The sequence below is a fragment of the Furipterus horrens genome, unplaced genomic scaffold, assembly GCF_987537825.1.
Source record: "Furipterus horrens unplaced genomic scaffold, mFurHor1.1.pri manual_scaffold_6, whole genome shotgun sequence".
NCBI lineage: Eukaryota > Metazoa > Chordata > Mammalia > Chiroptera > Furipteridae > Furipterus > Furipterus horrens.
In genome coordinates, this window is record NW_028327176.1 from 140,236,066 (window position 1) to 140,248,035 (window position 11,970).

At 34.5% G+C, this 11,970-nt stretch overlaps 1 long non-coding RNA gene and 1 pseudogene across 1 annotated transcript in view; one reads left to right on the plus strand and one right to left on the minus strand.

Moving 5' to 3' along the window:
- LOC150007506 (uncharacterized) overlaps positions 1-11,061 on the plus strand; it is a 231,965-nt gene extending 220,904 nt beyond the window's left edge. Inside the window, exon 3 of the long non-coding RNA XR_016511823.1 lies at positions 10,966-11,061. This is a non-coding gene — a long non-coding RNA (uncharacterized LOC150007506). The remainder of the gene's footprint in view (positions 1-10,965) is intronic.
- LOC150007508 (small nucleolar RNA SNORA48) lies at positions 5,104-5,248 on the minus strand (annotated as a pseudogene).
- Positions 11,062-11,970: the final 909 nt, after the last annotated feature.

Sequence of the window (11,970 nt, forward strand, 5' to 3'; positions counted from 1 at the left end):
TACCACATTGATTCATTTGTGGATATTGAATCATCCTTTCATCTCTGGAATAAATCCTACTTGATTGTGGTTTATGATCCTTTTAATGTATTTGCTAATATTTTGTTAAGAGTTGTTGAATCTATGTTCTTCAGGGATATTGGCTTGTGACTTTCTCTTTTGTAGTATTTTAATGAATTTGGAAGCTTTCAATAATTTGGAATAGTTTAGGAAGGATAGGTATGATATTAATTCTTCTTTAACTGTTTTGTAGGATTCAACTGTGAAGACATCTGGCCCTGGAATTTTGTTTTTAGGGTTTTTTTTTTATTATTGATTCAATTTCATTACTAGTAATCGGTCTGTTCAGATTTAAAATTTTTTTTTCCTGATTTAGTTTTGGAAGATTATATGCTTCTAAGAATTACCCATGTATTCTAGGTTGTCCATTTTCTTGGCATATTATTGTTCATAGTAATTTTTATGATCTTTTGTACTTCTGTCATGTCAGTTGTAAATTTTCCTCTTTCATTTCTGATCTTTTTATTTGGATTCTCTTTATTTTTTTAGATGAATCTGGATACAGGTTTATCCATTTTGTTTATCTTTTCAAAAAACCAGCTCTTAGTTGCAGTGATCTTTTCTCTTTTATTAGTCTCTATTTTATTTCTTTTTGCTCTCATCTTCATTATTTCACTCCTTCTACTGATTTTGGACCTTGTTTTCTTCTCTTTTTCCTAGTTTTTATAGTACAAGTTTTTATTGTTTATTTGAGATTTTTCTTTTTTTTGTATAACTATACCACTATAATGTTCCCTCTTATAACTGCTTTTGCTACATCCCATAGATTTTAGAATATGATTTCTTCATTTACCCATTGGTTGTGTTCTAAAATGTTTGACCTCCATGTGTTCATGTTTATTCCAGTTTTCTACTTGCCTAGTTGATTTTTAGTTTCAGACTATCGTGGTCAGAAAAAGAATGGTTGATATGATTTCAATATTTTTAAATTTATTGAGATTTGTTTTGTGGCCTAATATGTGATCTATCCTGGAGAATGTTTCATGTGCACTTGAAAAAAGGGTGTATTCTGCTGCTTTGGCATAAATGTAAGGTATGGATCTATTAAGTATAGTGGTCTAGTGTATAATTTATGACCATTGTTTCTTTATTGATTTCTGCTTGTATGATCTATCTATTAATTTAAGAGGGGTGTTAATAGTAAGTCCCCTACTATTATTGTACAACTGTCAGTTTTTCTGTTAATGTCTGTTAGTATTTGTTTTGAGTATTTAGGTACAGTTATACGGGTACATAGATATTTACAAGTGTTACATCCTTTTGTTGGATTAATATCTTTCATCATGTAATGCCCTTTTTTGGCTCTTGCTACAGTGTTTGTTTTAAAGTTTATTTTATCTAGTATTGCTATTCCAGCTTTCTTTTTGTGGAGTTCAAATCCCTTGCTTCTCATGAAAGATTGTGCACCTTTGAGATCCAATCCTCTCTATGCAACACCATGTTTGGGTGTGAATTTTTTCCTGAGTGGGGCTGGGTCTCTTCCTCTCCTACCCTTTTCAGTGCTGTCACTGGTTGTGAAGGCTCTGTTCATATACTGTCTAGGTGTCCTGAAGAAGAAATTTTTTATATGTACGTAGTTTAAAAATTTTTTTTGTATCTGTGAGAGAAAGTGAGTTAAGAATCTTCCTATGCTACCATATTAAACTCTAATAACTTAAAATTTTTAGCCTGGGTTGTAGATAGTTAAATCTAAGGTATTTAAGCTTATGGCACCTGACAGTACAAAACGCTTTTCTTATAATGAGTTATCCTGGTGATTTTTGCTTAAAAATTGCATTGCTCCACTTGTTTTGTCGTCCACTGATTTGTCCTTTCTTGGAAAGAACATTGAACCCAGCGGCACATCAAGGCCATTTGCCTGGGACCTGCTGTGTGTGTTGTGCTAAAATGGTTGAGAGGATGTTGGTCCCTGTTCTGGGTCTCAGTTCATTCATCTTTGTATGAAAAACTGGACTAAAACATCACTAAGCTTAGTTGCAACCCTTAGATAATCTCAAATCCATGTCTATCCAGTAAAAAAAACAAATGCAAAACTTAAATTCTTTATTATAAGAAACAATCAAACAAGTAACTGGCCTAATACTTTGGATTGTTTTAAAATGTTTGAGAAAATTGATTAGGCCTGAAACATAACACTTATTGGGTTACCAACCCCTCTGTGTTTTAAAACACTTATTAATATATATATTAAAGTTCCAAATCCTTTGCTCTATCCGTTGTATGTTTGCAAGCTTCACTACAGTCCGAAAGCAGCTTGCTAAGTGTCACGAGAAAGGAGAGGTGATTAGGAAAGAATGTATGCAAAATTAGAAACTAGACTGTTATTGATGTGCTAATCTGAGGAAAGCATATCCAAATGTGTATTTTGAGGGACTGGACACTGCTGTTCATCAACAAAGATTGGCTGTGATTCTATGTTTGCTGCTAAAAAACTGCCTCTGCCTCCAAGGTGCTTAGTATAGTATCAGCGTGGAAGATCATTCGTGTTTACTTGTGACAGTGGTTTTATTGAGGACAGCAAAACCCTTCTCCCCTGCCCTGCTGCCCTGCTGTCACCAAATACGTATTAAGAGCACTATAAAAGATATCCCTCTGGATTAATTTTACAAAGAAAATACATGTTATATAAAAAATATTATTGAAGGAATTACAAACCAGTTATAAAGTTAAAGAATTTAATTTTCAACTATGCCCAGTCTATCTAAATAGGTTATATATGTATAATGCATATATAGAGAGAGTATGGTATATATATTATATATGTATAGCATGTATACAAAAATACTGAGTATTTTGGGTATCTTAATAACCACTGGGTTAACCAATTTCTTTGATATTCTAAAGCACTTTTACCTGTATTTTTACATGTGTTATTAATATGTATATCTGTAAATATATAAGATCTGTCTGGGAAAGGATTGGTAAAATCTGATTTTTTAAATCTAATTGTTCAGTCCAATTGCGAGAAATTCTGGCTGTGTTATGTTATCTACTAAACTTCATATGTGGAATGAATGCTAAACAACAATGATATATACTGTGCAGTTCACAATATTTTAATAGGTTCTATAGGTCTCACTGAGACCTATGATGAGACTTAGAAACCAACCAATCTTTTTTATTTTTTAAGCAGAAAGTCCTTAAAGTCCCTTCTAAGGACATTGAACAATCTGTTTTTGCTAAAGGTTAGTGGTTAAAAGGAAATGGTTTTCTTTGATAATAAAACATTCTAAAAATTATTGTATTTAAAAATAGATTTTCTGTTGCTTATTTTTTTCTTTTTTTCTTTATAAAGTTTTTGTACAAGTCTTTTGATTCCGTGGATCTTACATTTTCTTTATGTCTACCAAAAGTAAACTCTTTAAATTGTCTAACATTACATTACCTTTTGAGTAGTGAACAATTTTTTAAAAGAAATGTATAATAAAATAATCAATAAAAATGCTTTTTTGGGTAGATTTTAGCAAAGCTAATAATTAAATAATGTGATCTTATTTCACCTTAGTTTCCATATGTATGAACAAATACAGCAATATCTTACAATGACTTGATCAGTAAGTACTTTTTATTTTACTAGTTTGTGTATATTGCTAGACCTTCACCTTAAATATCTAACAAAGAAACTTTAGTCTGTGAAAGTCATATGTGTCTTGGACAAAGTTCAAGGGACCAAATCTCTTTGTGTGCCTACCATGAGCAACTGATGGGGTATTTTTTCCTCTGCAGATTTTAACGGATACATTAGTCAGATCTCAATATCATGAGAAAAATTTGAAGAAATATTGCCCTGGAGTAAATTTTAATTTATGCTGAAAAAATTTTAATACATGCTATTTTGCTTCAAAGTGCAAGTGTAGTAAATTATGTATGGTGGCTTCTTCTTGCTTAAAGCCTCTTGTAGAAGAAGAATATTTTGTTGCTGACATTTGGTTACTTACATTTACTCCTGTTTGCCAGAGGTAGCCTGGATGGAACATCCCACAGCTCATTATAGAAACAAGTATGCTGCATTCCCAAAGCTGGGTGACAGAACTAGTCATGGTGTGCTCTGCAGTGTTAGTGCAACCATACATTTTCAGGCTGTCTTAAGTGCTGCATTTGGGCTGTCGGATGCGTCATGGGATGGTGATTAAATAAAGGCAGTTCTATGATTTTGTGGAGTTAAGCCAATACCTGATGCATTTCATAAGTCTCTTCTAGAAAGCTTTTACTTTGAATCTTAAGTTTTGGAAGAAGTACAGTTTGTATTTATTGACTGACCTTTCATTAAAAGAACACTTTCCAGGGTGATCTTTGAAAATATACATTTCAGTTTTTTTGCGATAAGTCAATGTCCAGTTCACTTAGCAGAGAAGCGGTGCTACCCTTTGACATGTTAGGTTTCCCTCTCTCCAGCTGTATGGTCAGTTAGTATTTCTGAAACACAACAAAAAGCTTTAAACAGTAAATAAAAAGACCCAAAACAGAAGTACTAGAAACAAGTGTATTTAATTTGTGCAATTTTTTACTTTTCCTCTGGAATTCAATGCTCTAGTTTAAGAGTGATTGCACATATACTGTGGTAGAGAATGGATAACTTTTTTCTTTATACTTATTTACGTATATTCATTTTAATAGTTTTAAGCTGTGTCACTGGTAAAAAAAAAAAAAAAAAAGCATGCTGTAGACCAACACTGACAGTAAAATGTATGGCCCAACGGCCAAATGCCACACCCCACCTGCACCTATTTTTGTAAATCAAGTTTTAATGATTGAGATCATTTGTTTATATATTGTCTATGGCTACCTTCTTGCTACTATGGCTGAGGCGAATAATGTGACAGAGACTATAAAGGCCCACAAAGTCTAAATTATTTACTATCTCGTCCTTTACAGAAAAAGTTTACTGACCCATGGACTAGCAAATGAAATGAATACACAAGTTCTGTATTTGTTTGTTTTCATAGTATGTATAAATGAAAAAGAATAAAAAGATGTATTGTTTGAAATGATTTTTATTTTCTTTCACAGTGAAGAATATTTGCGTTTTTGCTTTACTGCTTTTTATGTGCCCCAGGCATGAAACAGCTCTGGCCATCAACACAGGCATCAAGCTAGGATTAACTAAGATCTGTGCGTCTGCTTTGCCCCTAATTGATATAAGAGCAGCACCACCAACCAGATGTCTCCTTGCCCATTGCCAGGGTTTTGCTTTAAATTTTTAAAAATCTTAATTTCCTCTCGAAAAAGCTTGTGCTTGGATGCAAATCTGTAAACATTGTCAGGTAGATAGTTAACAAGTCACGGTCTCTTCAAAGACAAAATATTTTCTCATCTGTGCTATGAGATTGACATAGCAGGGAAAATGGGAATACAGTATCGGGTTCAGGTGAGTCCATGAAGTGGCCTGAAAGCTGCACTAACTGAACTTAGTCTGCAGGCACCTACCAGCTTGTTCTTGGCGAGCCTCCCAGACCTCTAACTGCATCGTGGCTGTGGCTTCATTCTCTGTATCAGACTGTTCTCCGTGGCTGTCTCAAAGATGGTTCCTAAGCCTTCCCCCCCCCCTTTTTCGCATTTACTTTCCTAAAAAAAGTAAAAAAAAAAAATCCTTGTTAGGAAAAAAGAAATATATTTGCTGAATTATTCTTAATGTTTTTGAATCTACACTTAGTTGTTAAAGAGTTGTGTGTGTATGTGCGTGTACATGTATACACAAGGATGATTAAAGAAAGCTATTAGGATTGTGAGGTAATGTACTTTCCAAAATATAGCTTTTCTGTGAAACATAGAGCAGAAGGATAACTGATAATGATACAATGGTTAACATTGCTATTTTCAAAAATTGAAAAGAAATCATCACTCAAAGCCAGTTTGGCATTTTCCTATATGACATCCTATTAAGGGCTCTGAATCTCAGGTATGCAGTTCTATGAATTTAAATCCAACAGAGATGATGTAGCTTTCACACAATTTTCTTCAGTTATAAGAACCATAATCATTGCAATGAGATGCCTTAAGCCTGGGTCACTTAAATCATTTCTGAATACTGCAGGTGCTCTTCAGGGACAATGCAAGACGGGGAAGGCACCTGTTGCTCATTGTATCTTACTGTTACTCATAGACTTAGTGCAGGTCAGTGTGTTCAGGAATCAGTTATGAAGAAGAATACAAAAATGCTGCAACTTAGCAAATATGCTAAAATGTAAATATTTTTAAAGGCAAAGTAGTTTAGATACACAAAATAGTTAGATATGCTCTCAATGTTAGTTTTGAGAAAGTAACTGAATGAGATATAAAAATGAAGATATAAGTATTTACATTGACATGTAATTGTTTGAGAAAAGAACCTCCTTTATTTTGAGTTAAACATAATGAGGATATTTTCAGATTCAATGCATATAATGTTAACTTACATCAAATCTTGGAAAGAAGTAACCTGTTTCATTCTAATTGCTTTCTCAAGATACGGACTCCTACACTTCTGAATTCCAATGATATACATACTAGAATTTTGAGACTATAGAACAGAGGTCAAAATTTGTGACGCTGAGAAAAATTTAGCCTGCCGAATTATATTAGACATAAATAGATTTTTTAAAGTAGAAATTTTATTAAAATCTGAGGTTTAAAAATTACATTGAAAATCTGGGAGATTTTAATAATTATTTTGTATTCACATTTTTAAACATAAATTTGTCCATGCATTTATGGTACAGAGAGTCATAATCAAATTTACTTGATCCCTGTCCTATTTTTACATTTTATTAAGTATTCTTCCATAAATGTTTATGCTTATATAAACATATGAGTGAAATAAACAATGATATCATGATAAACATATTTTCTATTCATAAGCACTTTTAATTCCTAATTTTTACAATTAATAACTTGTTCTATTAATTTGTAAATTACCTTACTGCTTTATGCTGCTTTTCTTCTACTTTTATTGCCATTGCTTTTTAATATTACTTCCTTTTCTTGTCTCCTACTTAAATTTTTTATTTGATAAGCTTTAAATGCTTTCCATCTGATGTTTGACAGAGGTTGTGGCCCTTTCAGTGGCATAGTGAGGAGGACTTCACAGGGCGAGCCTGCAGGTGGGCAGGGTCCCTGGCTCCCCTGTGAACACCATGCTACATTCTTCTCTTATGAGCTATCAGTCCTTTAAATGGGCATCAAAATGTTTCTGGTACTTTTCTGAAAATTCCCAGCTAACAGCCAATCTTGGAGAAATAATGATCCTCTTCTTGACAAAAGACTGGAGATGTTAGCTAGATTAAGATCATTTGAACCCTCTAATCACTGAAAGAGCTAAAGTGGAGAAGAGAATCTAGAATTAAGACCTCCAGACCTCTGTTTTGTCATCTTTTTCCAATACTTTTCATTGTTGTATAGAATTTGAGGGATTTGGGGGCTAATCAAGGAACCACGAATTACCATGTGGTGTCAGTAGCACACAATGAGCTTTTTTTGGTGGGTGCTTTGGCTGCTTTGCTCGAGGGGAACATCCCTCAGAGCAGAAAATCTTCCTGAGGCAATGGGTGGAGGGTCACTATCCAGAGGGTAAGAGAACAAGGGGTGATTCATAGGAAAGAGGATGATTGGAGAGGGTGTTATGATTGAGGTGATGGTGCTCAGCAACACAACAGAGTCTCTGGGTCAGACAGCTCTGAAGGGTAGAAGCAGCTGGGGGTCTTTCATAATCACAGAGTTTATTTGATCTATGGCTAATAGATTTGGGGTGCTGTTTGGTCAGGTATGTGAAGCAAGAAAGCTCTACGTGGCTAAAATTCTGCTTAAGTTGGCCATTTTCAAAACAACTGGATATGTAAAAATCCGGGGATTTTTGACACCAATGGAGTTTGGAGCAAATAAGTTTCAATCTGCCACGAAGAAGTAAACAACACTGAGCTGATGTATTGAACCATCTTTGCTTCATTGAGATAATATCTAAGTCACACTAGTTCTGTTCGTGTTTTATCATTATAACATGCTCCAAATGTATATATACATATCAATGTAATGCATAGCATATGCATACCATCTATATTTGTTCACCATATCATTGGTTAAACTTAAAGAATTTTGTCATAATGGCTCCAGAGTTTTTAAAAGAATAAATTACTAAAGTTGAATTTCTCTGTGTACCATTACCTAAAACTTTCCCCTCCTTGCCTTCTTTAGGGGAGTCTTCTATATACATTTATATTCATATACTACATATATTATTTTAAAGTATGTTATAAACTTGTTCTGGGATGATCTGAAACTTCATATAAATGATAATATAATGTACATAACCTTCTATCCTCTTCTTACAGTTTATAAGATTGATCTAAATATTCAATTGATACTTGTAGATAAGTTTATTGTTTGTACCAGTAAATAGTATTTTCCCCTTGAATTGGCAGATTTAATTTTTTATTAATTTTTTTTGCCTTTTAAAATTGTTGTTGTTTTACAGTAATCCCAATTTTCCCCCTGTGGCTCTTCCCTGCCCCACCAACTCGCTACTCGCACAGTCAATTCCCATTCTGTTGTCCATGTCCATGGTCATTTGTCATGTTCCTTGACTAGACCCTCCCCCTCCTTGTGAGAATATAACATTATATTTTAAATTTTTATATATTGATGAATATTTAGGTTGTTTCCAGCTTTCATCTTTCAAATGATACTTGAGAGAATGTTTCTGGATATATCATCATATGTAAATATTCCTTCCAGGCTATTCCATTGGCAAATAATTCCCAAACATCCTGTGTGCACAGTTTTGGGACTATATTGAAATTAGATATAATTCCTATTCTTAATACATTCATAATCTTAGTTTATTCATATATGTATATGATTAATCATATATATATATATATATATGTCCAGAAAGTGTACAGCCATGTGATATGAAAAATAAAGAAATTTATTGAAGAAGATACAAGATACAAGAAACATTGTATGTAGGACAATGATGTCTCAGTCCCCTTCAAAGTAGGCACCTTGGGACCTTACACAATTCTCCCAATCACCATCAGCTGCCTCGTCATATTTTCCTGGATCTCACTGATGGTCCAAAATCTCTTCCCTTTCAAAGCTGATTTTAGTTTTGGGAAAAAACAGAAGTCACAGGGTGCCAAATCTGGGCTGTAGGGGAGCTGAGTCACCTGGATATTTAGATGTTTTGCCAAAAAAAACTGCATGAGCCCTGTGCATGAGCGGGCACATTGTCATGATGAAGTGGCCAGTCACCAGTTGCCCATAGCTGTGGCCTTCTGAATCATCTGAATAGTTTCTGTGGGGTAATATTCAAGCTTAATGCAAGATCTGATGCAGATCCACTTCTCTAATCACTTGGTCATTTTGAATGCAATGGACACACAGTACATGCTCACTCAGTGGCGCCTACTGCCCCCAATGAATAGTACAGTGAAGTTGTCATTATTCATGCATGTGTATTCCAGTCCACTTTCCTTGGCTGCCAGGTTACACTGAAGTCACACAATCCATTCTCCTTATATAAACAATGGCTGGACTTTTTCCAGACAGCACCCCCCTATATATGGCTGGTTTGGCTCAGTGGATTGAGCGTCGGCCTGCGAGCTAAGTGTCGCTGGTTCGATCTTCCAGTCAGGGCACATCAGAGAAGGAAAACTCTGACTCCAAAAAACCTCCGCTGCCTTGCGGCATACCTCTTCAGGGGAAAGGCTAAGGGAGTAAACCCCGACAGAAAATCCGGAGCCGGAGTCCTTAAGGCGGTTTGACATTGTAGTCAACACCGGCAACTCCTGCGGCGCACCTGAAACCAAGCTGTATTGACTCCGTCTTTCCCTTGGACCCTTCAGCTGCGAAGAGAGGGGGGGTCTGCTGCATGGGCAACAGCAGACCCTCCATATCACCCTGCCCAGGCTCTGTAGCTTCAGCTTCACTGGAGAGGACACTCCAGCATCATCGCAAGATGTCGATTCAACACGGGAGGAGACAGATACCGTGTCACTCCCGAGTCGGACTGCACAACCATTCTCGGCGGTGCAGATAGACTCTTAAGAAGCTACACCATCGTCTCTCCAGACGGACGGCTGCCGACGACGATATATATATATATATATATATATATATATATATATATATATATATGTGTGTGTGTGTGTGTGTGTGTGTGTGTGTGTGTGTGTGTGTGTGTTTATTTATTTATTTATAAATACACTTATTTATTTATTTATTCAGTAGTTTAATTTCACCTGTCATTTTACTAAATTTAAATTTATTTCTAAGTCAGAGATATTATCAATGACATTGCTTGATTATTTCCCTCAATATTTAATTTTTGTATTCCTCTAAGATAGACAGGCAGGTCTGAATGACTGAGTTAGAGCTTTGTCTTCCAGAGAAAATGTTAAAGAGCCTTTCTGAATTTCTAGCACTGTCAGTTGCTTGGTTAATGATTTATTAAGTACATCAGAACAATTAGAACAATGAGATTAAAAAAAATTATCCACTACAGCTCAAATAATTCAAATTACTTGTCTAAGAGATATATTTTTGGAAAAGTCACAGCAGCCAGCACATGACATAGTAAGGATAATAATCAATGTAAGCTGATAACTTCTAAAGGGAAATATCCACAGAGCTTTGGAATTGCATTCCAAATCACTTCTTTTTTCAGCATTTATTATATGCAACAAACACATAGAAAGTGGTTAACTAAAACAGGTAGTTTGAAAATATTTTAACATTTTTATCTAAACAAATGTCAGATTTTTTTGAAAATGAAAAATGCTAAGTATAATAAAAGTATATATTTATGCTCTTGGCAGCCAAATGTGCTTTTTAATGGAATTTAAATAAATGGAATTTTTATGACAAAAAAAAAGCAACAGTAAAAGCAGTGATTATGTTTTTCATAGTTCATTTGCCTTCTTTGCCCTGCAGACCTTGTGTGGAGGGAAATGAGATCCTGAGTGAAGTCTACAATGTCATTGACTCTGAAGAAGGACTCAGAGACCCATTGGTGTTTAATGACCCTTGCTGGCCTATGCAATGGAAACTGGTATGATCTTCAGAAATAGATGGCTTTTTGGCAATGTTAAGAAATATTATTTTCATTATATTTTAATGCAATAGACAGACACTTTTATGCACTGCCTGCTTTTATCTATTGGTTTTATAGAGAAGGACTTAGTAAACTTTTGAAGAAATATTACTGCCACCTTATTAATGAGCATTAATCCTTTTTATTTGTTTACGTCCTTAGGGTTTGATTTCATCTATGAAAGATACCAGTAAAAAATACCAGACATTTAAATTTGGTGTGTGTATACAGACTCATTACATGGGAATGTTGTTGGCATTGAAGCTTGAAGTTCTTGTTCTTGCATAACCAGAATATATTCTAAATTCATCAATAATAAAAGCACACCTCTTAGTCTTTACATCTTAAGTGAGTGTTAGAACATTGCACAACAAACTTTTTTTCATAATGCTTATAGTGTTAGGCTTCTTAGGACCACATTGCCCTGTCGTTTATATACACAAGACTGTGATAACAAGAAGGTCTGAGAAAAGCACACATATTTTTGAGTGTAAAAAAGTTGAAGTAAACACCACTGAAAATTTTAAAAGGAAATGTTTGTAATGTGAGGATGATTTGATGATATATCAGAGAGAAACTGAAGACCTTTTTGTATCTATTCTTAGGTCCTCACAGGTCTGTAAATCATGTGTTGCAGAGGGTCTAGTGTCATAAAATGGGGAAAAGGTTAAGTGCATTTTATCATTTTTATTGAGATACTGCGGTGAAAATTGGGAAACTGTTGTGGTAGCTCTTTTTTTATGTTGATCATTAGCAGTTAACAAGCCTACTAAATAAAGAACAGATAATCCGTATTGGAAAAAGTCCAGTTCACTTTTCTGAACTTCAATTCATTTTCAAAAAAT